The sequence below is a fragment of the Aquarana catesbeiana genome, linkage group LG09 (assembly GCF_042186555.1).
Source record: "Aquarana catesbeiana isolate 2022-GZ linkage group LG09, ASM4218655v1, whole genome shotgun sequence".
Taxonomy (NCBI): Eukaryota; Metazoa; Chordata; class Amphibia; order Anura; family Ranidae; genus Aquarana; species Aquarana catesbeiana.
In genome coordinates this window covers 306,632,960-306,660,634 of record NC_133332.1, presented here as the reverse complement: position 1 = coordinate 306,660,634, position 27,675 = coordinate 306,632,960, and the positions used below count along the sequence as shown (strand labels likewise).

Sequence of the window (27,675 nt, the reverse complement as noted above, 5' to 3'; positions counted from 1 at the left end):
GCATTTCAGGAGGGGGACTTTATATGCTTGTGTGTAACTTAAAGTCTTTACAATTAAATTAATTTATTCACTTTACATTTTTAACTTTTACTTAACTTTTAAATAATAAGTTTTTACTTAAAGTGATACAAAAGTCTTGTTTTTTTTTTTTAAATTAAAAATAACAAACATGTTATACCTACCTGCTCTGTGTAGTGGTTTTGCACAGAGCAGCCCCGATCCTCTTCTTCTCGGGTCCCTCTTCTGTGCTCCTGGCCCCTCCCTCCTGTTGAGTGCCCCCACAGCAAGCAGCTTGCTATGGGAGACACCCGAGTCACAGCTCCGTGTATCAATTTAGACATGGAGCCAGCCTCGCCCCCTCCCACTCCTGATTGGCTCACTGACTTTGATTGACAGCAGTGGGAGCCAATGGTGCCACACTGCTGTCTCAGCCAATGAGGGGAGTCCCGGACGGCTGGAGCTCTCGTGCAACATCGCTGGATCTAGATGGGGCAGTGGCAGCTGGTGCTCAAAATTTTTTGGGGGGGACGCAAACAAACTGAAAAAATTCTGAAAAAACCCCATCAATTGCAGCCACTGTGCCATCAAACGCAGCCATGCCAATCAAACATAGCCACTGTGCCCATCAAACGCAAGCAAGCAGCTTGCTATGGGAGACACCTGAGCCGAGTCACAGCTCCGTGTATCAATTCAGACGTGGAGCCAGCCCCGCCCCCTCCCACTCCTGATTGGCCCACTGACTTTGATTGACAGCAGTGGGAGCCAATGGCGCCATGCTGCTGTCTCAACCAATGAGGAGGGGAGTCCCGGATGGCACAGGCTCTTTTGCAACATCGCTGGATCTAGATGGGGCAGTGGCAGCTGGTGCTCAAAATTTTTTTGGGGGGGGTTGCAAACAAACTGAAAAATTCTGAAAAAAAACATCAATTGCAGCCTCACTGTACCATCAAATGCAGCCACTGTGCCATCAATTGCAGCCACTGTGCCATCAAACGCAGCCAATGCCCATCAAACGCAGCCGCTGTGCCCATCAAGAGCAGCCAATGTGCCCATCAAATGCAGCCAATGCCCATCAAACGCAGCCACTGTGCCCATCAAACGCAGCCACTGTGCCCATCAAACGCAGCCAATGCCCATCAAACGCAGCCACTGTGCCCATCAAACGCAGCCACTGTGCCCATCAAACGCAGCCAATGCCCATCAAACGCAGCCACTGTGCCCATCAAACGCAGCCACTGTGCCCATCAAACGCAGCCAATGCCCATCAAACGCAGCCACTGTGCCCATCAAACGCAGCCACTGTGCCCATCAAATGCAGCCACTGTGCCCATCAAACGCAGCCACTGTGCCATCAAATGCAGCCACTGAGCCCATCAAATGCAGCCACTGTGCCCATCAAACGCAGCCACTGTGCCCATCAAACGCAGCCACTGTGCCATCAAATGCAGCCAATGCCCATCAAACACAGCCACTGTGCCCATCAAACGCAGCCACTGTGTCCATCAAACGCAGCCAATGCCCATCAAACGCAGCCACTGTGCCCATCAAACGCAGCCACTGTGCCCATCAAACGCAGCCACTGTGCCATTAATTGCTGCCACTGTGCCCATTTTTTTTTTCATCACATAGGAGACAAAAAGTCCCCTATCTGATGATTTTTCTGGTGACAGATTCTCTTTATTGAGACATCCAGGGTCAAAAAGACAGTATTCTTCAATGGGAACATCTGAACTCAATCATTTGTAGGGGGATCCACATTTTTGTCCATATGGTTTATTTTCTGATATGGGTTTCTGACAAGCCAGTGTTTTGAATTACCTTGACTTTTTTAATCATTACGGGCTCCGCTTTGCCCAGCGGGGGATCTCTCTGTCAATCCCCGCTGAGCAGGCAGATGATAGGTCGGTCTCTGCACACTGTGCAGAGACCGACCTATCAGAGAGCCGTTCTCCTCTATGGGGGATCGGATGAAGACGGACCGTAGAGTCCGTTTTCATCCCATTCGATCCGATGACGAATGGAAAAGTAGGGTTTTCCTCCGTCATCAGAAATGGAGCATAGCGGAAACTGATGTCATCGGATGTTTATCCGCTGACATCCGCTATCCCATAGGGATACATGGATGTCTGTTTTTCATCTGAAAACATATCGATAAAAAACGGACATACGGTCCTCCTGTGTGAAAGGGGCCTAACTCATTTTATTGTACTGATTGCTACTTTTAAAACAATATTGTTTTATCCTCATTAAATGTTACATTGTATAAAAGACATCCTGTCTCCTATACTGTAAGCTGATGTCTGAGCGCCCTCTAGTGGGTATTAGTTGGAGTGTGCAGACATTTTGTTTGAGTACAGCGCCAGATGACCACGCAATTGTCAGTTAAAGTAACGCAGTGCCATATCGCAAAAAATGACCTGGTCAGGAAGAGGGCAAATCCTTCCAGGGCTGAAGTGGTTAAAATAACAAACATGTTACTGTATACTTACCTGCTCTGTGCAGTGGTTTTGCACAAAGCAGCCCTGATTCTCTTCTTCTTTGGTCCCCTGCTGGCGCTCCTGGTGTCCCCATAGCAAGAAGTTTGCTATGGGGGCATCCAAGCAGGCTCGCTCCCGAGCTGCTGTTCTGTCTATCCATTCAGACCCACCCCTGCTCTCTCCTCATTGGCTCACTGACTTTGATTGACAGCGGACAATGAGGATGCAAAGACCCGGGGGAGCTGCTGTTCTCATGCACATCACTGGATTGAGATGGGGCTCAGGTAAGTATAAGAGGGGCTGGGAGCTGTACCCAGAAGGTTTTTCACCTTAAGGCATAGAATACATTAGGGTAAAAAAAAACCTTCTGCCTTTAGAACCACTTTAGGAGATTTGGAGTGAGATTTGGTGCTGTTCAGTGGGGTAGGATGGGTGGGGCAACAGGGGTGGTTGCCCCAGGCACAGAATTCTTAGAAATAAGGATTTGATGTGAGAAGAGGAGGTAGATTGGTCTGTGCACGCTCCCACTCTGCTTCCATCAGCAGCGCGCTCCCTCCTATGCCTCTTATGCTGCGTAGGCGGGTTAGGCCGGGCGGTTCTATGTCACTCAGGGAGGAGTTGAGAAGAGCGAGTAGAGCTCCTGCTGAGCGTGTGGCAGTGCATTGCTCTGTGCAGTTTAGTATGGCTCTGATCTCTTCTTCTTTTTTTCCTCGCCCCCCCCCCCCCTCCGGGACCACCTCCAACCTACATGCCGTCCACTGAAACCCTTTCAACTACCAGTGAGCTTGGGGGGGTTATATAGTGTTGGGGTGCTTAATATGGAGGTGGGGGACTGGGGTGCATGACGAGGGGGTGTTTGGAGTTAGGGGGAACAATAAGTAAATGTAGGGATTGGGAGTGCATGATGGGGGGGTTGTATGGATTTGGGGTGCACAATAAGAAGGCAGAGGGACTGGGACTGCACGATGGGGGGTTGTGTGGAGTTGGGGTGCACAATATTGGGGTGGGGGGACTGGGGTTGCATGATGAGGGGGGTGTATGGAGTTAGGGGCACAATGAGGAAATGTAGGGATTGGGAATGCATGATGGGAGTTTGTATGAAGTTGGGGTGCACAATAAAGTGGCGGAGGGACTGGAGGTGCACAATGGGGGGTTGTGTTGAGTTGGGGTGCACAATATGGAGGTGGGGGGACTGGGATTGCATTATGAGGGGGTTATGGAGTTAGGGGGCACAATGGGGAAATATAGGGATTGGGAGTGCATGATGGGGGGGTTGTATAGAGTTGGGGTGCTCAATAAGTAGGCGGAAGGAACTGGAGGTGCACGATGGGGGGTTATGTGGAGTTGGGGTGCACAATATGGAGGTGGGGGGCTGGGATTGCATGATGAGGGGGTGTATGGAGTCAGGGGGCACAATAAGGAAATATAGGAATAGGGAGTGCATGATAGGGGGGTTTATGGAGTTAGGGGGCACAATTAGGAGATGTAGGGATTGGGAGTGCACGATGGGGGGGTTGTGTGGAGTTGGGGTGCACAATATGGAGGTGGGGAGACTGGGGTGCACAATGGGAGGGGTGTTTGGTGTTGGGGGGCACAATGAGGGGATGGGTATATAACGTGGGGGGTTGCTCACTTAGGAAGGTGATTGGAGTGAATGAGAAAGCCGGGCACACCTGGGAACTCAGATGAGACACAGGTTCTCCATATATATATTTATATATATATATATATATATATATATATATATATATATATATATTTTGTGGAAGGGGGTCCCAGGGGGTGCTAACCATCCATGGGCTAGGGGGCACAATGCGTGTCTTGCCCCAGGTCATGGCAACTCTCGCTACACCTCTGGTGCTACCAGTACTGTGCTGCTCAATGTTCTCCTTGCTGGAGACTCTGACATGGGGAAGCAAATCTCTGCCTCTACCAAGATGGCCGCCTTCGTACAGAGTAATGGTGTGAAGATCAGCTGGTAAATCAGAGGCAATATGGGTAACTAACCCTTTGTCCTCTGCCTTTTTTTGGGTACAGCTCTCAGGGTTCATTCCCTCTATAAATGGCTCCTGGGGGTTACAGAAGAACCTTTAAACTTCCCTGTGGCACATCTGCACAGGCTTAAAGGGCGGACCTGACAGCGGGGGGTCAGATGGGAGCATTCGGGCAGCTGCGCTACCAACCACGGTAACCCCCCCCCCCAGCACGCCCCCCCACCATGTATCCTGGGCTCCACGTGTCCCTCTGCAGCCTAGGACCGACATAGCGGGTGCCACCGGGTGGCGGGGAGGGAGGAGAGCGGATGTGTGTCTTCAACGTCACTTCCAGGTCCGCCTCCCGGTGTCCCTGGACAGCTTGGCTGGGAAAGCATGTAATGCAATGTGATCTGCAGTGCATTACCTTCAGTTGAGCCCAGAAGAAACATGCAGAGACTTTTAGACCCTGGATGTCTCATTAAAGAGGACCTGTCACCAAAAAATCATCACAATAAAGTGAAGCAAAGAAAATGTTTTTTTTAAATTGTAAAAAATGAAAGCTACACTGAAGCACATACAACACCCCCCCCCCCCAATTTTTTTTTGAGGCCACCCCCACATATACACATGTAAATGCATGTGTCAGGGGTACCCATGCATGAAAACATTTTATATCTCCGCGCACGCCGGAGAGAGAACAATAATTCTAGCACCACCAGACCTCCTCTGCAACGCTAAACTGATGACCTGTAGGGGGCTTTTAATGCATCACCTATAGAAAATATAGGGTACTGAAGTTTGTCACCCTCTTATGGGTACACACATTGAAGGTTTGACATGTCGGGTATCTATTTACTCAGTGCAACCTCATCTTTTATATTTGACCACAAAATTGGGTGCATCAAAATTAACTTTAGTATATTTTTTGTACAGAAATTTTGCGGTAATATCATGTGACCTAAAAAAATTACTACCGCTATTTTCTTCTCTAGGGTGTCTGCTTTCAGAACATACATTACATTTGGGGGCTTTTATGTCATCATCAGGACTAAAATTATTTTTTTAACCACTTCTGGACCGCCGCTCGCCGATGTACGTCCTGAATTTGACGGGGGATATCGTTGTAATGGCAGCAGGTAGCTGCCATAACCCAGGTATCCTCGTGTTCGGCCGGCGGTCCGCTTCAAGATAAAAGTGGTCTCTGCGGCAGATTTTCTGCAAGATCACTTTTATCGGCGGCGGGAGGGGGGCCACCTCCTCCCGCCGCGCTCCGATGTCCTCCGTCGCTTACCGGAGCCGTCGGCAGCGGCTGAGGCGATCGGATGCTGTGCCTTCCTTGGCATGGAGACGAGTGAGGGGAAGATGGCCCGCACCTGTCTCCATACCATTACAGGGCGAAAGCGACGTCAAAGCGTCAGTGCCACCCATAACTCTTAAAAGGCCATTTTTTTTAAATTCTTTTTTTAAATGACAATTTTTTTTTTTTTTTTTTTATTGCATTTTAGTGTAAATATGAGATGTGAGGTCTTTTTGACCCCAGATCTCATATTTAAGAGGACCTGTCATGCTTTTTTTCTATTACAAGGGATGTTTACATTCCATGTAATAGGAATAAAAGTGACACAATTTTTTTTTTTTTTTAAAAACACTGTAAAAATAAAAAATAAAAGGTAATGCGAGCTCGCGTGCAGAAGCGAACGCATACGTGAGCAGCGCCCGCATACCCTGTTTCCCCCAAAAAAAAGACCTAGCGTGATTGTCAGTGATGGCTGCAATATAAGCCCTACCCCCCAAATAAGCCCTAGTTAAAGTCCTTGTAGGTCTTATTTTCAGGGTAGGGCTTATTTGGGGGGTAGGGCTTACATTGCAGCCATCACCGACAATCACGCTAGGTCTTATTTTCGGGGAAACAGGGTATGTTAACGGTGTTCAAACCACACATGTGAGGTATCGTCGCGATCGGTAGAGTGAGAGCAATAATTCTAGCCCTAGACCTCTTCTGTAACTCAAAACATGCAACCTGTAGAATTTTTTTAAACGTTGCCTATGGAGAATTTTAAGGGTAAAAGTTTGTCGCCATTCCACGAGCGGGGCGCAATTTTGAAGCGTGACATGTTGGGTATCAATTTACTTGGCGTAACATTATCTTTCACATTATTAAAAAAAAGAAAATGGGCTAACTTTACTGTTGTCTTATTTTTTAATTCAAAAAAAGTGTATTTTTTCCAAAAAAAGTGCGCTTGTAAGAGCGCTGCGCGAATACGGTGTGACGGAAAGTATTGCAATGACCGCCATTTTATTCTCTAGGGTGTTAGAAAAAAAAAATGTATAATGTTTGGGGGTAATTTTCTAGCAAAAAAAAAAAAAAATGTTTTTAACTTGTAAACAACACATCTAAAAAAGAGGCTCGGTCCTTAAGTGGTTAAACATGTGTGCGAAAAATGCTAAAAAAAAAAATGCCTCTGGTAGTGAAAGTGTGTTTAAAGCTTCTATCTGATTGGGCTCAGATTGCATCAGACGCGGCCTGCACGAGGCTCGGCTGAACAGGAAACTTACCAAGGCCGTGCCTTAGAAACCGTCAGCTTACTGAGCCGAAGAGCACGGTGAACATTTTGGCAACGACAACCATCAAACGAAGAGACTCCAGATCTGGCGCCATGATGGTGGGCTTGATGGCTAGAAATAAATCAAACATAAAATATAAGAGAAGAAATAAGAGGACTGGGAAGCAGTGCGACGAGCTAAAGTAAATGTTCGCTTAGCAGGATGCTGCTCTACACGCCCTTCCCTATCTGGTGACGAGACACGGCAGATCTGGGCTGGGCATTTAAAGGGACTGCTCTACCAAGAACAACCATTGCACAGCAAATACAAGAGGCTGAATGACAGAAGTAGATCATGAAAAAATCTCTGATTCTGTCAAATCTCTTAGAACCCCCGACCATTGTAAGTAAATCCTTTTTAAACCACTTCAGCCTCGGAAGTTTTACCCCCCTTTCCTGACCAGGCCATTTTTTTTTGCGATACGCCCTGACGATTGCACGGTCGTGCGACGCTGTACCCAAGTAAAATTTATGTCATTTTTTTTTTCCCCCACAAATCACCTCTGCGGTTTTTAAATTTTGTGCTATAAACAAAACAAATCACCGTCAATTTTGAAAAAAAAAACATTTTTTTTTAACGTTTTGCTATAAAACATATCCAAGAAAAAAATGTAAAAAATCTAATTTCTTCATCAGTAAGGGCCAATATGTATTCCGCTACATGTTTTTGGTAAAAACAAATCCCAATAAAATAAATAAATTATATTTTTTCTACTAGTAATGGCGGCGATCAGCGATTTTTAGCAGGACTGCGGCATTTCGGAGGGCAAATTGTACACCTAACTGACACTTTTGACACCTTTCGGGGGACCAGTGACACCAATACAGTAATCTGTGCTACAAAATATGCACTGTCACTGTACTAATGACAAAAATAAAAAATGCCTAGTGTTGATTAAATACCACCAAAAGTAAGCTCTATTTGTGTGAAAAAAAATTAGATAAAAATGTAACCACTTAACAAGCGCGCTATAGCCGAATGACGACTACAGTGAGGCTTGATAACTCTGGGAGGGCGTACTATGACGCCCCCTGGGGCGCACACCCGGAAATATATCCGTGATTACAGATCACGATAGCCGATGACAGCGGCCATTTACCACGTGACCACACCGTACAATGCCTTGTAAACAAACCGGAGCTTGTCCGGTTCGGCTCCTCCCCTCTCCTCAGGCCGATCGGTACAGCATATGAGGAGAGGAGAGCAGGGTGCATCTGAAGTTCCCCGCAGCACTCATCTGTGCCCAGCCATGGATCATCCATCCATCTGTGCTCCATCCATGTCTCATCCATCCATCCATGCTCCATCCATTCTCCATGTGTGCTCTATCCATGTCTCATCCATCCATCCATGCTCCATCCATTCTCCATACATGTCTCATCCATCCGTGCTCTGTACATACTCCAGGCGTGCTCCATCCATGTCTTATCCATCCATCCATGCTCCATCCGTGCTCCATAAATGTCTCATCCATCCATCCGTGGTCCATACATGCTCCATGCGTGCTCCATCCATGTCTTATTCATGCTCCATACATGCTCCATACATGTATCTTTCATCCTTCCATGCTCCATACATGCTCCATGCATGCTCCATCCATGTCTCATCCATCCATCTATGCTCCATCCATGTCTCATGCATCCATCCATGCTCTATTAATTCTCCATGTGTGCTCCATCCATGTCTCATCCATCCAACCATGCTCCATCCATGCTCCATCCATGTCTCATCCATCCATACATGCTCCATCAATACATGCTCCATCCATGGCTCATCCATCCATTCGTGCTCCATTCATGTCTCATCCATCCATGCTCCAACCATGTCCCATCCAACCATCCATGCTCCATCCATTCTCCAACAATGTCTCATCGATCCATGCACCATCCGTTCTCCATACATGCTCCATACGTGCTCCATCCATGTCTTATCCATCCATCCATGCTCCATACATGCTCCATACATGTCTCATCCATCCATCCGTGCTCCATACATAATCCATGTGTGCTCCATCCATGTCTCATCCATCCATCCATGCTCCATACATGCTGCATGCGTGCTCCATACATGTCTCATCCATCCATCCGTGCTCCATACATGCTCCATGTGTGCTCCATACATGTCTCATCCATCCGTGCTCCATACATGCTCCATGCATGCTCCATCCATGTCTTATCCATCCATCCATCCATGCTCCATACATGTATCATTCATCCTTCCGTGCTCCATACATGCTCCATGCGTGCTCCATCCATCTCTCATCCATCCATCCATGCTCCATCCATGTCTCATGCATCCATCCATGCTCCATCCATTCTCCATGTGTGCTCCATCCATGTCTCATCCATCCATCCATGCTCCATACATGCTGCATGCGTGCTCCATCCATGGCTCATCCATCCATTCATGCTTCATCCATGTCTCATTCATCCATGCTCCAACCATGTCCCATCCATCCATCCATGCTCAATCCATTCTCCATCAATGTCTCATCGATCCATGCACCATCCGTTCTCCATACATGCTCCATACGTGCTCCATCCATGTCTTATCCATCCATCCATGCTCCATACATGCTCCATACATGTCTCATCCATCCATCCGTGCTCCATACATAATCCATGTGTGCTCCAGCCATGTCTCATCCATCCATCCATGCTCCATCCATGCTCCATCCGTTCTCCATACATGTCTCATCCATCCATGCTCCATCCGTGCTCTATACATACTCCAGGCGTGCTCCATCCATGGCTCATCCATCCATTCATGCTTCATCCATGTCTCATCCATCCATGCTCCAACCATGTCCCATCCATCCATCCATGCTCAATCCATTCTCCATCAATGTCTCATCGATCCATGCACCATCCGTTCTCCATACGTGCTCCATCCATGTCTTATCCATCCATCCATGCTCCATACATGTCTCATCCATCCATCCGTGCTCCATACATAATCCATGTGTGCTCCATCCATGTCTCATCCATCCATCCATGCTCCATACATGCTGCATGCGTGCTCCATCCATGTCTCATCCATCCATCCATGCTCCATACATGCTCCATCCATTCGTGCTCCATCCATGTCTCATTCATCCATGCTCCAACCATGTCCCATCCAACCATCCATGCTCCATCCATTCTCCATCAATGTCTCATCGATCCATGCACCATCCGTTCTCCATACATGCTCCATACGTGCTCCATCCATGTCTTATCCATCCATACATGCTCCTTACATGCTCCATACATGTCTCATCCATCCATCCGTGCTCCATACATGCTCCATGTGTGCTCCATACATGTCTCATCCATCCGTGCTCCATACATGCTCCATCCATGTCTTATCCATCCATCCATCCATGTTCCATACATGTATCATTCATCCTTCCATGCTCCGCTCCATGCGTGCTCCATCCATGTCTCATCCATCCATCCATGCTCCATCCATGTCTCATGCATCCATCCATGCTCCATCCATTCTCCATGTGTGCTCCATCCATGTCTCATCCATCCATCCATGCTCCATCCGTGCTCCATAGATGCTCCATGCGTGCTCCATCCATGGCTCATCCATCCATTCATGCTTCATCCATGTCTCATTCATCCATGCTCCAACCATGTCCCATCCATCCATCCATGCTCAGTCTATTCTCCATGTGTGCTCCATCAGTGTCTCATCAATCCATGCGCCATCCGTTCTCCATACATGCTCCATGCGTGCTCCATCCATGTCTTATCCATCCATCCATCCATGCTCCATACATGTCTCATCCATCCATCCGTGCTCCATACATACTCCATGTGTGCTCCATCCATGTCTCATCCATCCATCCATGCTCCATCCGTGCTCAATACATGCTCCATGCGTGCTCCATCCATGGCTCATCAATCCATCCATGCTCCGTCCATGTCTCATCCATCCATCCGTGCAACATACATGCTCCATGTGTGCTCCATCCATGTTTCATCCATCCATCCATGCTCCATCCATGTCTCATCCATCCATCCATGCTCCATCCATGGCTCATCCATGCTCCATCCATTCTCCATGGACTATGGGATGTGTAGTGTACATGACTGCAACTAACATGCACTGCTTGTTCCAAACAAAGAGAAGTGGGGGGAAATAAAGGTTTATGCCGCGTACACACAATTGGACTTTCGGGCAGAAAAGGTGCGACGGAATCATTCCATCGGACATTCCGATCGTGTGTGGGCTCTATCGGACTTTTTCTTTCGAAAATTCAGACGGACCTAGAAATAGAACATGTTTCAAATCTTTCCAACGGAATCAGTTCCTATCGAGAAAACCGCTTGTCTGTATGCTATTCCGACGGACCAAAAATGACGCAAGCGCAGCTATTGGCTACTGGCTATTGAACTTCCTTTTTCTAGTCCCGTCGTACGTCATCACGTTCTAAACGATTGGACTTTGGTGTGATCGTGTGTAGGCAAGTCCGTTTCAGCGGAAACTCCGTCGGGGTTCTGTCGAAAAAAAACGTCAGAATTCATTCCGACGGAAAAACCGGTCATGTGTACACAGCATTAGGAGCTCACAGAGGCTGTGCCAAGAAGGTAGAAAAACACAGTAAGAATCAATTTCAATAAAAATATTACAGGGCCATTTAGTAGCGGGTATGTGTGGATTATTTCTGTAAAATAAGGATTTTGTTTTAGAGTCACTTTAAGAAGAGTACATTTTTTATTTTTTGCTGTTTGTCCTTTCTATAACTAAAATTATCGTTCTGGTACAAAGCATGGCAATGTTATTTGGAAATAAAATACAGGCTTTAAAAAAAAAAAAATTGGTGTACTTTTTTTCTTTATTGAGATGCTACAAACATGAATGAACAGCAGAAACCCCCCACAAAAACATTACTACATATGAAGAGATAGAAAATATATACTTTTAAATAATCAGCTGTAATATTGTTACAATGTAATTATATTGTTTGGAATTCCCGAAGGACACGTGAAAAGGAGAATATGGCGCCACCCACTGGTTAAAATAAAAAATAATAATAATAATAATAAAAAAGACATACATACATATATATATATATATATATATATATATATATATATATATATATATATATATATACTCTGTTTGTATTATGTGTATTTACCTGAAAAGACCAAATGTTTCAGAGTGGTGATATATTTCAAGCATGTCTTTCTTTTCATTTTGATGATTATGGCTAGGGATGGGCCGAACACCCCCCTTTTCGGTTCGCAGCAGAACATGCGAACAGGCAAAAAGTTTGTTCGAACACACGAACACTGTTAAAGTCTATAGGACACGAACATGAATAATCAAAAGTGCTAATTTTAAGGGTTAATATGCAAGTTATTGTCATAAAAAGTGTTTGGGGACCTGGGTCCTGCCCCAGGGGACATGTATCAATGCAAAAAAAGTTTTAAAAATGGCCGTTTTTTTCGGGAGCATTACTAAAAGTACTAGCGGTAGCATCGGCAGCTATAATGAATTGTCGGGTCTCTGCAATACTCATAAAAGTCATTGAAAAAAACGGCCTGGGATTCCCCCACAGTGCATCACCTGGTATGAATATTAAGGGGAACTCCGAACCAGAATTTAAAAAAAAAATGCGTGGGGGTCCCCCCAAATTTCATACCAGGCTCTTCAGGTCTGGTATGGATATTAAGAGGAACCCCGCGCCAAAATTAAAAAAAAAATGACGTGGGGGTTCCCCTCAAGATCCATACCAGACCCTTTACGTAACCGGGTGGCCCTGCTCCCCTCTGACATCACGGGGAAAGCCATAGGGAAGTCCCCGTAAAGTCCCCGTGTGTCAAAGGGGGGCGGGGTCACTGCGGCGGCCCCGCCCTCAGTTATATAAAAACTGTCAGAAGAACAGAAGCGTCACACAGCGGGAACCTCCCATGGATGCGGATCGTCTGGAGAACGAAGCGGGGAAGAAGAAGCCGGAAGAAGATGCGGACGAGAAGACCGAAGGAAGAAGCAGAGGATCGGAGGATGAACTCATGTTCGACCCGAACAGACAGCCCATCCCTAATTGTGGCTTACAGCTAGTGAAACCCCAAAAATCAGTATCTCAGAAAATTAGAATATTACATAAGACCAATAAAAAAAAAAAATTTAATACAAAAATGTTGGTTTACTGAAAAGTATGACCATGTACAGTATAGTATGCACTCAATAGTTGGTCGGGGCTCCTTTTGCATGAATTACTGCATCAATGCGGCGTGACATGGAGGGGATCGGCCTGTGGCACTGCTGAGGAGTTATGGAAGCCCAGGTTGCTTTGATAGCGGCCTTCAGCTTGTCTGCATTGTTGGGTATGGTGTCCCTCATCTTCCTCTTGACAATGCCCCACAGATTCTCTATGGGGTTTAGGTCAGGCCAGTTTGCTGGCCAATCAAGCACAGTGATCCCATGATCATGTGACAAGGTATTGGTAGTTTTGGCAGTGTGGGCAGGTGCCAAGTCCTGCTGGAAAATGAAATCAGCATCTCCATAAAGCTGGTCAGCAAAGGGAAGCATGAAGTGCTCTAGAATTTCCTGCTAGAGGGCTGCACTGACTTTGGACTTGATAAAACACAGTGGACCAACACCAGCAGATGACCCCATAGAGAATCTGTGAGGTTTTGTCAAGAGGAAGATGAGACACCAGACCCAACAATGCAGATGAGCTGAAGGCCATTATCAAAGCAACCTGGGCTTCCATAACACCTCAGCCGTGCCACAGGCTGATCACCTCCATGCCACGCCACATTGATGCAGTAACTCATTCAAAAGGAGCCCTGACCAAGTATTGAGTGCATACTATACTGTACATGGGCATACTTTTTACTAAGCCAACATTTCTGTATTAAAAATATATATTTTTTAATTGATCTTATCTGTAATATTCAAATTTTCTGAGATACTGAGTTTTGGTTTTTCACTAGCTGTAAGCCTTAACCATCAAAATTAAAAGTAAGAAATGCTTGAAATATATCACTCTGTGTATAACGCATCAATATAAAATATAGGAGTTTCACTTTTTGAATTGAATTACTGAAATAAATCAACTTTTTGATGATATTCTTAATTTATAAGATGCACCTGTATATACACAGTATGTATATATATATATATAAATAATATGAATACATTACTATTAATATTATTATTATATAGTATGTAACTCTTTTTTTTTTTACAGTAGTTTTTTAGATTTTGGACCATAATTAATAAGGAAAGAAGATTCATACAAAAGCACTACAATGTAATTCTGCTGTTTGAAGTTTCTGAAGGACATGTGAAAAGGAGAGTTTATCGCCACCTGCTGGTTAATAAAAAAAATGAAGGAAAAAATATATATATATGTAGCACTAACTCTTGGCGGAGCTGTTGGTTTAAGCGGGCTTGTTACCTTCACTCTCGACACTCCTGTTTCACCGGCACCAGGTCTAGGGTTCCGTTGAGTTTACCTCTGGGCGATACAAGCACCAACACTTTAGTATGTTTTCAATGCTTTATTGAACCAAGTAATGAAGGAAGTAGCAGGAAAGAGGCAGGAGGGAAGCTGCAGGGAAGCTCAAGCTTTCTTTAGGATTTTTGAGAATGTCCTTTAAAGTTGAATATTGTAATTGGATGCGATCCCCTTGTGGGACACGATCTTTGCTCGCCTGGATAGGCCTCTCTCACTTGCCTAGCAGCCAGTACGTAGCACGAACAAAAGTCTCTGCCACAGACTTGTTTGAAATAAAACCTGTACGATCCTCTGCCACAGGATGTATTCATTTTTTCTGTGAATGTCAGACACAGTACTTGGACCGCTAACCCAACCCAGCAGTACTATGCTGTAGAACTACTTTAGGATACGTCCTCCAACCGAGTCACCAGGCCCCTCTCCAGACCAGCACTCTGCATGATCCTTCCATGACAGGTCCTCCCCTGGGATCTTCTCGGTTGTCCAGCTTCTTCACTCTGGATAGAAAGCTCAGGACCATTCCTCGGCTGCTGTGGTAGGCCCCAGACAGGCTTCTGGGCCCACCCACGCGCCGCAGCGGCGCGGGCCTCCAGAACGGAGGACCAAAAGGTAGCACTCTAATGCATACCTGTCAGCCAGGAGGGCCAGCAGGTGGCTGTAAAACGAACCCCACAATATGGCGTCTATCCCATAAATACCCTCTCCCAGAATGCAACTCGAAGGACCACCTCCACCAAGTTGTCTCCGGGACAGAGGAGAACTCATACGCTTCGACAAGTTGCTCTTCCAACACCAGCCAATGGTAACAGCGAAACCCACCGACTCAGTGTGGAAACACACGCAACGTCAGCCAAGCTGGAACAGAGGCAAATCTAACTCCCCTAACAAGCAATTCACTAAATTTACCTATCAAATGGTAGATCACAAATCTACCAGCGCTACATATATATATATATATATAGATATATTATATAAAAGTGAGTACTCCCCTCACATTTGTGTAAATATTTTCTTCTATCTTTTCATGTGACAACACTGAAGAAATTACACTTTGCTACAATGTAAAGTAGTGAGTGTACAGCTTGTATAACAGTGTAAATTTGCTGTCCCCTCAAAATAACTCAACACACAGCCATTAATGTCTAAACCACTGGCAACAAAAGTGAGTACACCCTTAAGTGAAAATGTCCAAATTGGGCCCAAAGTGTCAATATATTGTGTGTCCACCATTATTTTCCAGCACTGCCTTAACCCTCTTGGGCATGGAGGTCACCAGAGCTTCACAGGTTACCACTGGAGTCCTCTTCCACTCCTCCATGACGACATCACGGAGCTGGTGGATCTTAGAGACCTTGCGCTCCTCCCATTTCCGTTTGAGGATGCCCCACAGATGATCAATAGGGTTTAGGTCTGGAGACATGCTTGGCCAGTCCATCACCTTTACCCTCAGCTTCTTTAGCAAGGCAGTGGTCATCTTGGAGGTGTGTTTGGGGTCGTTATGTTGGAATACTGCCCTGCGGCCCAGTCTCTGAAGGGAGGGGATCATGCTCTGCTTCAGTATGTCACAGTACATGTTGACATTCATGGTTCCCTCAATGATCTGTAGCTCCCCAGTGCCGGTAGCACTCATGCAGCCCCAGACCATGACACTCCCACCACCATACTTGACTGTAGACAAGACACACTTGTCTTTGTACTCCTCACCTGGTTGCCGCCACACACGCTTGTCACCATCTGAACCAAATAAGTTTATCTTGGTCTCATCAGACCACAGGACATGGTTCCAGTAATCCATGTCCTTAATTTGCTTGTCTTCAGCAAACTGTTGGTGGGCTTTCTTGTGCATCATCTTTAGAAGAGGCTTCCTTCTGGGATGACAGCCATGCAGACCAATGTGATGCAGTGTGCGGCGTATGGTCTGAGCACTGACAGGCTGACCCCCCACCCCTTCAACCTCTGCAGCAATGGTGGCAGCACTCATACGTCTATTTCCCAAGGACAACCTCTGGATATGACGCTGAGCACGTCCACTCAACTTCTTTGGTCTACCATGGCAAGGCCAGTTCTGAGTGGAACCTGTCCTGTTAAACCTCTGTATGGTCTTGGCCATCGTGCTGCAGCTCACTTTCAGGGTCTTGGCAATCTTCTTATAGCCTAGGCCATCTTTATGTAGACCAACAATTCTTTTTTCAGATCCTCAGAGAGTTCTTTGCCATGAGGTTCCATGTTGAACATCCAGTGACCAGTATGAGAGAGTGAGAGTGATAACACCAAATTTAACATACCTGCTCCCCATTCACACCTGAGACCTTATAACACTAACAAGTCACATGACACCGGTTAGGGAAAATGGTTAATTGGGCCCAATTTGGACATTTTCACTTAGGGGTGTACTGACTTTTGTTGCCAGCGGTTTAGACATTAATGGCTGTGTGTTGAGTTATTTTGAGGGGACAGCAAATTTACACTGTTATACAAGCTGTACACTCACTACTTTACATTGTAGACAAGTGTCATTTCTTCAGTGTTGTCACATGAAAAGATAAAATAAAATATTTACAAAAATGTGAGGGGTGTACTTACTTTTGTGAGATACTGTATATCTAATTAATATAAATACATTACTATTATTATTATTATATAGTATGTAACACTATCATTTAAAAAAATTTGGACTATAATAAATACGGTAAGAAAATGCCTAAAAAAAACACATCTTCCCTTTACAATATAGAAAATTCAATCACTAAAACGTAAAGTTCTAGTAGTTCAAAAGTTATTTTCAATCTTTTAAAAACTGTACATTTCATTTATAATGGTCTCTGGTGATCCTGCCACAAAGGTCTTGGTTCAAGTACTCCCTGTTTATAGCAATGCTCTGTCCCTGGCTCTCAATTGTGCTTCTGCGTTGTCACTCAGGCTTCTGATGAAGACCACAAGTAGCCTTTTCCACACACATTACACAGGCATGGTCCACTCTTGTCGTCCACTTCCTGTCTACATGCACTCACAGGGGGACATGCAGACAGGAAGTAGTTGCAAAGAGGCTGCAGGTGATCAACAACACTGAAATGTAACGAAGGATGAGAATAAGGTAAAAATAGTAGAAATGTATGAAAAAAATGGCAATTGCTTATAAACCCATTCTACTCCCAAATCTCCCCGCTCATTTACATTTTCGTGGTGCTTTTATATCGCTTGTTAGTGTACGCTGTGTTCAGGCAATCCTGTGAAAACAATGGGCTGCAATCGCATCTGATGGAACAATCTGCTGTGCTTTGCCATGTGTGGTGGCATACTGCAATGCAGGTACATTGCCTGGGTGCATCGGGGTGCCATTACGGCAGTCCTTATGTGCGCTGCATTGAAACTTTCCCCTTAAAATAATGGGCTGCCAATGCACCTAACACAGCGGTCTTCTGTGCATTGCAGTAACACTGCCCAAAGACGCTGAGCATGTGGGCTCAACCTCTTTGGTCAACCATGGCAAGGCCAGTTCTGAGTGGAGCCTGTCCTGTTATACCGCTGTATGTTTTTGGCCACCATGCTGCAGCTCAGTTTCAGGGTCTTGGCAATCTTGTAGTGATTCTTGTAGAGACTGAGACAGAAGTACAGTTAAATCTCACTTGTTTAATATTAAAAAAGGTAAACCAAGTAAAGGTAGTCAATACATAGCCAGAGTTCAGGAACCGGAACGGATAGTCATACAAGCCAAAACGTCAGGGAGCCAGAGATGAGCGTAGTAGAACAGCAAGCAGGATCTGGAGCCAGAAGGAATGTCAGCCAAGCAAGTCTTTACCAGGAACGCAGGAGAGTCTCTGTGATGTTGACCAAGGCAAAGGCAGAGATCATCTGGGCTGGACGGCTTAAGTAGGCAGGGCTGATGAGCAGGATATCATCAACAGGTGAGTCACTGTGGAGAGATAGGAGCTGGTAATTAGCCGACAGCTGAGCGGCCAGCTCAGAGAAGGAAGGGCTGCCTCTGAAAATAATGGGCTGCCAATGCACCTAATCCAATATTCTACTGTGCGTTATGGCATACTGCATTGCGGGTGCATTGCCTGAATGCATTGGGGTGCCATTACGGCAGTCCTTATGGGCGTTGCATTGAAAATTTCCCCTTAAAACAATGGGCAGCTAACACAGCGGTCTTCTGTGCATTGCCATGGGTTGTGGCATCCTGCAATAGAGGTGCATTGCCTGAAAGCACTGGGGTGCCAGTAAGGCAGTCCTAATGTGTGCTGCATTACGGAAGTCCTTATGTGCACTGCATTAGGGCAGTCCTGTGAAAATAATGGACTGCCAAAAAACCTAAAGCAATGCTATACTCGGCATTGCCATGTGTTCTGACATACTGCAATGCAAATGCATTGCATTAGAGCACTGGGGTGCCATTAAGGCAGTCCTAATGTGTGCTGCATTACGGCAGTCCTTATGTGCGCTGCATTGAAACATTCCCTTTAAAATAATGGACTGCCAATGCACCTAACACAGCGGTCTTCTGTGCATTGCCATGAGTTGTGACATACTGCAATAAAGGTGCTTTGCCTGAGGGCAGTAAGGTGCCATTAGGGCATTCCTAATGTGCGCTGCGTTAAGGCACTCCTAATGTGCACTGCATTAAATTCTGTGCATTGCCATGTGTTCTGGCATTCTGCAATGCAGGTGCATTGCCTGGGAGTATTGGAGTGCCATTAAGGCAGTCCTAATGTGCGCTGCGTTAAGGCAGTCCTGTAAAAATAATGGGCTGCCACTGCACCTGATTGCTACACTGTGCATAGCCATGTATTGTGACCTACTATAATGCAGGTGCAAGTGAATTGGGGTGCTATTAGGGCAGTCCTAATGTGCGCTGCATTTTGGCAGTCCTTTTAAAATAATGGGCTGCCAATGCACTCATGGCAATGCTCTACTTGTGGTATACTGCAATGCAGGTGCATTGGGGTGCCGTTCACAACACAAGGCCCTAAGTGGGCCCCATATACTTCAAGTAGCAGTTATAAATCTTATATAAAATATAATCGCACTCGCCGTACGCAGTTTTCTCAGAACTCTCAGCACAAAGTGTTATATTTTTATCAGGTCTCCCATGCCCAACCAACCATCACCACAACTGAAGAGCCGTGAAGACGTTTGGTTTCATGGTAACACTTATCCTTAGAAATAAGGAGACGATCGGCCGCAATTTATCCGAAGAATCAGGCCTCTAATTTGTCGCTTTGCAGTTATGAGCTCTTCTATGGGATCCCGAAGAGACGATTCCCCTCTTATCCCCTAATAACAGAGCAGCCCTGAGGATGAAAGACTTGGGCGACCCGTGAACATGCACCTTGTAATTTAAGACGCCTCCCCACCCAAATCAAAATGAGGGGACAGTGACTTTTTTCTTCTCATGAATGCATTTTCTAGATTGACTAGATCAACTTTGAAGGTCGTATAGACTATCCTGTAATGTATCCATTGGGCCTTAAAGGTGGAAACCCAAAATATTGATTGGGATGATAACCTGGATGGCATCCGGATTTCAATAGCATTGCACGTCATCAACAAGTTTTTTTCACCTTTCTTCATCATTGGTTACCAATCTCTGCTGCTGATCTTCCGCAGCCTGCTTGCAGCCACTTCTTGTCTGCAGGCACTCCAGCAATGGCTGTGTAATGCTCACCCCAATACCAGAAATAGAATATGACAGCTGATAGGTGTAGCTTCACCCATAGCAGTCCCTGTCCCTTTAAGGCAAGGTGGCCTTCAGGAATTGAATTGCCCCCAGGGCCTAATGCACAGTGATATAGTTGGTGGTCAATTGGCACAAGGGACTGAGCAAGGTTATAGAAAAGAGTACCTGTGGTCTTTAGAAGTATCAGTGTTGAGTATCAGTACACAGTGTGTTGCACAGCAGGGGAGTAACCAGTAACAGAACACAGAGGCAGATAATAAGCATAATTCAAGGACAGGCAGAGGTCAAGACGGGCAGCAGATGATAGGGTCATCTAGGAACAGGGTAAGGTCATGGCAGGTGGTGGTCAGGCAGACGACAGATGAAGCGTAATCCAGGCACAGGTCAGGGCAGGTGGCAGACAATAAGCGTAATTCAAGGACAGACAAAGGTCTGGTAAGGCAGCAGATGATAAGTGCAATCTATGGTCAGGCAGAGGTCAAGACAACCAGCAGACGATAGGGTCATCCAGGAAGGTCATAGCAGGTGGTGGTCAGTAGGGTGGTAAAGGAAGAGTAATCCAGGCACAGGTCAGGGCAGGTGGCAGACAATAAGCATAATTCAAGGACAGACAGAGGTCAGGGCAGGCAGCAGATGATAAGTGCCGTCTATGGTCAGGCAGAGGTCAAGGCAGTCAGCAGACAATAGGACCATCCAGGAACAGGGTAAGGTCATGCCAGGTGGTGCTCAGGCAGACGGCAGAGGAAGTGTAATCCAAGCACAGGTCATGGCATGCGGCAGACAATAAGCATAATTCAATGACAGGCAGAAGTCAGGTAAGGCAGCAGATGATAAGTGCAGTCTATGGTCAGGCAGGTGGCAGACAATAAGCAAAATTCAGGGAAAGGCAGAGGTCAGGACAGGCAGCAGACAATAAGCATAATTCAATGACAGGCATAGGTAAAAGGCAGGCAGCAGACGATACGGTCATCCAGGAACAGGCTGGGGTTATGGCAGGTGGTGGTCAGGCAGGAGGCAGAGGAAGCATAATCCAGGCACAGTTCAGGGCAGGTGTCAGACAATAAGCACAATTCAAGGACAGGCAGAGGTCAGGGAAGGCAGCAGATGATAAGTTGCAGTCTATGGTCAGGCAGGCGGCAGACAATAAGCATAATTCAGGGAAAGGCAGAGGTCAGGACAGGCGACAGACAATAAGCATAATTCAATGACAGGCAAAAGTCAGGAAAGGCAGCAGATGATAAGTGCAGTCTATGGTTAGGCATAGTTCAAGGCAGGCATCAGATGATATGGTCATTCAGGAACAGGCTGGGGTCATGTCAGGTGGTGGTCAGGTAGTAGGCAGAGGAAGCGTAATCCAGGCACAGGTCAGGGAAGGTGTCAGACAATAAGCACAATTCGGGGAGAGGCAGAGGCCAGGGCAGGCGGCAGACAATAATCATAATTCAAGAAAAGGCAGAGGTCAGGGAAGGCAGAAGATGATAAGTGCAGTCTATGGTCAGGCAGAGGTCAAGACAGCCAGCAGATGATAGGGTCATCCAGGAACAGGGTAAGGTCATAGTAGGTGGTGGTCAGGCAGGCAGTAGAGGAAGAGTAATTCAGGCACAGGTCAGGGCAGGTGGCAGACAATAAGCATAATTCAAGGACAGGCAGAGGTCAGGGCAGGCAGCAGATGATAAGTGCAGTCTATAGTCAGGCAGAGGTCTAGACAGGCAGCAGACGATAGGGTCATCTGGGAGCAGGGTAAGGTCAAGGCAGGTGGTGGTCCGGCAGGAAGCAGAGGAAGCATAATCCAGGCACAGGTCAGGGCAGGTGTCAGACAATGAGCATAATTCAGGGACAGGCAGAGGCCAGGGCAGGCAGCAGACAATAAGCATAATTCAAAGACAGACAGAGGTCAGGGCAGTCAGAAGATAATAGAGTAATCCAGGAACAGGCTAAGGTCAAGAAGGTAAACTACAATCAGGACCAAGGTTCATAGTGTACAGCAAAGAGCCCGTACTGAGCCAGTGCTATCACAAACCCAGAGCCCTGGACACAATGGGAAAAAAGGAGGCTAGGAAGCTGGCAATAGGAGGCATGAATGGGTCTCTGGTTGTTGGGACGCCAGTGGGTGCCAGCTCCCTAGCAACCAGGAGGAAGCTAAATCCTTTGCTTTGCTCTGCAGCTGCAGGTTCATTCGGCTATTCACACAAGATTTTTCACTGCAAACTGAGCAGATGTCTCCCTGCTGGTTGAATGTTCTTAGCCTATTAACCCTCATGGGAGTACATTCAGGTTTTTATTGCTGTCTGCGCCCCCGTTAGGGAGATCCACCCTCTCTATTTGTCCTGCTTACTATTATCATTGAAACTGAAAGTAAGAGAAAATCCTAAATTTTGGGTTAGCATTTGGAACACTATTAGAAGAGAAATCTTCCAACGGGGACACTAGTTCTGGGATTCCCTCACTTTCTAGGGATTTTCTCTCTCTTCCTGTTTTGGCTCTGGGACAGGAAGTGAAGGGAAATCTCCCCAATGGAGACACAGATGGCAGGAAAAAAAAATCTGACAGGGGTTATCCTCCCTTACTCTATTCAAAATGAAAAAAAAACAAAACTATTAGTTACACTTTAAGCAATTTTTTTCATAGAATGTTAGTGGTTGTTACATTTTTCATTTTAAAAAAATGTTTTCATTTTAATAATGAAAGAGTTACTTTAAAACCAAAAACTGTTAGAAGTTTGCGGTGGACAGACCCCGGCCCGTCAGATCCCCGGACGTGGCTGATGAAATCTTCCCTTTTATTACACTCAGAACAATGCGAGGAAACAGGATGTGACATGACAGCGATCCTCCAAGAAAGAAGAGTTTTGATAAAATGGTAAATCAAAGACGGATGTAAAGCTCCCATCTGGTGCCGAATTGTTTAGACAAAGAAGGCCATGAGAACCGGCAAAACTGTTTTTATTTATTATTTTAGATAGAGTAAGGGAGGGTTATAACCCCTGTCAATGTATTTTTACCATCTGTGTCCCCATTGGGGAGATTTCCCTGCACTTCCTGTCCCAATAGGTAAAACAGGAAGTGAGAGAAAATCCCTGTCTGTCACCAGAACTAGTGTGGGTATTGCAGTGCTGGGGCAAGGTCGTTTGAAACCCACGGCGAACATGCCAAATTGTGCCCCCCACCCCAAGTTGTAGTATGAGCATTATGTGTCAGCAAAAATCCCCTCCCCCCCGCCAAAAAAAAAAATAATTGAGCACCAATCTGCATGCTTACACCTAAGTATGAATTTCTTCTCCTCCCAGTACAATTCCTAGCAGAAATGTCTGCCCCCCATCTCCCCCGCCAGTTCAAACCCTCTCTCTCCCGAAATCCCACCAGCACCCCCCCCCCCAAAAGAAAATCACTAATCATCTACCTCTCAAATTTCCCCTCCGAGCACAAATCTTCTCCCCCCACTCCAAAGCCCCACTACCAGCACATAGTTCCCCCCCCCCCCCAAATCACCCCTCCTAGCACAAATACCCTCCCCCTCCCATTTTTCCTATCCTTGCACAAATACCTTCTTATCATCTCTACTACCACAACCCCCCCATTTCTCCAAAAAGAATAAAAAATCTCCTCCTAGCACAAATTCCCTCCCCCTCTACAATATGATCTCTTCTAGCACAAAGCCCCCAAATTCCTCCTCCTAGCACAAATCCCACCCCTATTTTCCCCCTCCTAGCACAAATACCCCCTAATCATCTCTACTAGCACTAACCCCCCCCCCCCCCCAAAAAAAAAAAATCCCCTCTCCCTCTACAATGTGACCTCTTCTAGCACAAACCCCTCCAAATCCCCCCTCCCAACACAAATCCCCCCCCCCAATCATTTCTACTAGCACAAATCCCCTTCCCCGTCTACCATGTGACCTCTTCTAGCACAAAGCCCCCAAATTCCTCCTCCTAGCACAAATCCCCCTTTCCATCCCCCCAAATCTTCCTCCTGGCACAAACCCCCCTTTCCCATTCCCCCTCCCAACACAAATCCCACCCCCATTTTTCCCCTCCTAGCACAAATGCCCCCCCAATCATCTCTACTAGCACTAATCCCCCCCCCCCAAAAAAAAAAATCCTCTCCCCCTCCCCTCTACAATGTGACCTCTTCTAGCACAAACCCTTCCAAATCTCCCTCCCAACACCCCCCCCCCCCCCCAATCATTTCTACTAGCACAAATCCCCACTCTGCCCCCAAAAATTCCCCTCCTAGCACAAATCCCCTCCCCCCTCTACAATATAACCTCTTCTAGCACAAAGCCCCCAAATCCCTCCTCCTAGCACAAATCCCCCTTCCCATCACCACTGCATCTGCACACCCCCCCCCCCCAACACACACTCACCACTGCACCTGTACCCCCATACTCTCATCATTGCACCTACTCCCCCCCACCCCACACATACACACACACACACATGCTCACAACAGCACCCCCCCATACTCTTATTACTGTCCCCCCTAAACCCCCCCCCACACGCACACTTACACACTCACAACTGCACCTTCACCCCCCCCCCATACTCTTACCACTGCATCAGCACCCCCCATATTCTCATCACTAAACCTACAGCTCCCCTCCCTTCCCACACACACACACTCTCATCACTGCACCTGCACCCCCCTCTATATTCTCATCTCTGCACCTGCAACCCCCCCCCCCATACTCTCATCACTGCACCTGCCGGTGTGTGGTCTATACCTCGCCGTGTCAGTAGGGACTTAGCTTATAGAGCTGGAATAGGTTGTGAGAAGGAGGGTCGGCCCACCATGCAGTATTCCTAGGTCAACTTAGGGACACACATGCTTCGAAACCCATGTACCTTCAACTTTTGGGCCAGGTGTATGGAACAGTCCTTGGGGAACCTGACTAGGGATCAAAAGACTTTAACTGTAAGTGACTCCCTACTGGTAGTGTTGAGCAGCACTTGAGGGGCCCAACAGAGAATCAAAGAACTGTTACTCTATGCCAGAAGTCTCCAAACTGTGGCCCAGGGGCCGGATGTGGCCCTTTTCTGCTTTTATCTGGCCCTTGGAGCCATATTCCCCCCATAGTTCCTACCACTGACACTGACAACAGGGCACAATTCATCCCACTGACAGCAATGACGGGGCACTATTCCTCTCATTGACACCAATGGTGGGGCACTATTCCTCTCATTGACACCAATGGTGGGGCACTATTCCTCCCACTGATATCAATGATGGGGCACAATTCCTCCCACTGACACCAATAATGGGGCGCTATTTCTCCCACTAATACCAAAGATGGGATACTATTCCTCTCACTGATACCAATGATGGGGCACTAATCATCCCACTGTTACCAGTGATGGGTTACTATTCTTCCCACTAATACCAATGATGTGGCACTATTCCTCCCATTGATGCAAATGATGGGACACTTTCCTCCCACTGTCACCAATGATAGTGCACTTATCCTCCCACTAACACCAACGATGGGGCACTATTTCGCCCACTGATAACAGTGATGGGGTACGTCTCCTTCCACTGACACCAACGATGGGGCACTACTCTTCCCACTAATACCAACGATGGGAAACTATTCCTCCCACTGACACCAACGATGGGGCACTATTTCTCCCACTGACACCAACAATTGGGCACTATTGCTCCCCCTAATACCAAGCAGGGGACACTATTTACTCCCACTGATACCAGGACATTTCTACTCCTGCTGTCCACATTCCAGCCCCCCTAAAGTTTTAAGTACAGTAAACTGGCCCTTTGTTTAGAAAGTTTGGAGACCCCTGCTTTATGCAACTCTCTACTGGAGTGTGAGTTCATGTAGGCCTCTGGCCTGATAGTGTGGCGCAAAGCTTGAGGGACCCGACAGAACATCAAAGAACTGTTACTCTCTACTGGAGTGTGAGTTCGTAAAAGCTCCTGCTGTAGGCCTCTGGCCTGGTAGTATGGAGCCAGTACATGGTAGATGGGGTATCAGACACATTTCCCATCAGGTAGCCTCCTAGTCTGGTAACTGACCTGCTGCTAGGGGGTGCTATATTCTTTGTAAAACTTTTAAAGGAAGTGGCTGAGGTTGCTTTATGGCCCCATTATTCACCAGGCTGCCAGGAGCTCTCCAGGAGCACCCCAAATCGTTCTCCTCTGACTTCAGTTTTGGTTCATAAATTCCACATTTTGGAGGTTCACAATTTTTTTTTTTTGCCCAAAACCTCAACTGGTTTTCAGAATCTCTCTCATCTCTACTAATTGTCCACATTTATTTTAAAGCAGACCTCCTTATGCCGCTTCTTTTGCTGCCTAGTAACACATACTTTTTGGAGCCCACCTCGGATTTCAATTGACTTCAGTTTTTGTTCAAAAATTCAACATTTTGGAGGTTCGCAAATTTTTTTTCCCCAAAACCTCAACTGGTTTTCAGAACCTCTCTCATCTTTACTGATTGTCCAAATTTCTTTAAAAGCTGACATCTTCAACGATAAGAATGACTCTTAGTAGAATTGACCTTCGTTCTTCTTTGCGGTGAAAGTTTTTCCCTAGTAACCAATTCATAATATCTGTAAAAAAGAAAAGCAGCATATTAGGAAGCAAATCCAAATTTTATTTTCCTGTTCTAAAATAACATCAGACTGGCCAAAAAAAGAATCCTTTTCGAAAACTCTGGAAAAGGAAAATCTAGCGCGTCCCTCAACTCTTCCATATAGGGACTTAAATCCCCTAATATTCAGAAGGGGGGGAGGGGAGGTGTTGTCCTTTCTGACGGGCTCCTTCACGGCACAACGTCTCCTGGAAGCAGGATTACTGATGTCAGCTCGCAGTTTGGGCTACAATAACAGGATATCCTGGAGTGTTTACTCTGGACGGGTTGGCTGTTGATGGGACATGCTCTTTCTCCATGCTTCCTTCGTATGTCTGTTTCCTACGATTACAATACTCCAAGTTGGGAGGCTGAAGGAGGAAGATTATGATGATTACCAAAATAAAAAAATGGAATACCGTCTATCAGGATGTAGAGGTGTGTGTGTTTGGTACAGCTTGAGGACTTTAAGGTTTTTATGTGTAAACAAATTTGATGTCACGCGGTAAGCCGAAAATATATTGTACTGACCGGTGGCCAACAGGGTTCTTCAACGCACTTTTAATTTCACATATGAGAGTTCACAAGTTGAGTTCCAAGTTCAGCAGCAGGAAATTTACAAATTCCTTTCATAGTTAACCAATCGAGACATTCCTGTATCACTGGACGCTATGGATTATCAACGTATGAGTCATAATATAAGCTGGAAAAAGGTGAATAATCTGTTTTTAAAAGAAAAAAAAAAGCTTGAAACAAAGTAGATAGCTTTTTAGATTTTCTGAACCAATCTGTATCATGAAAAAAGCCTTTTTGCAGCCACCTATTATCTACATCGACGGTTGCATGGTATTTCTCAAGGTGGGCTTCCTGATGGTGACAACAGTGGATCATGCTGTGTAA

At 46.2% G+C, this 27,675-nt stretch overlaps 1 protein-coding gene across 1 annotated transcript in view; it reads right to left on the bottom strand.

Annotated features, from left to right (window-relative positions):
* Positions 1-7,254, bottom strand: part of LOC141108703 (uncharacterized) — a 33,622-nt gene extending 26,368 nt beyond the window's left edge. Inside the window, exon 1 of the mRNA XM_073600572.1 lies at positions 7,010-7,254. The gene's annotated coding sequence lies outside the window, so the exon portion shown is untranslated. The remainder of the gene's footprint in view (positions 1-7,009) is intronic.
* Positions 7,255-27,675: the final 20,421 nt, after the last annotated feature.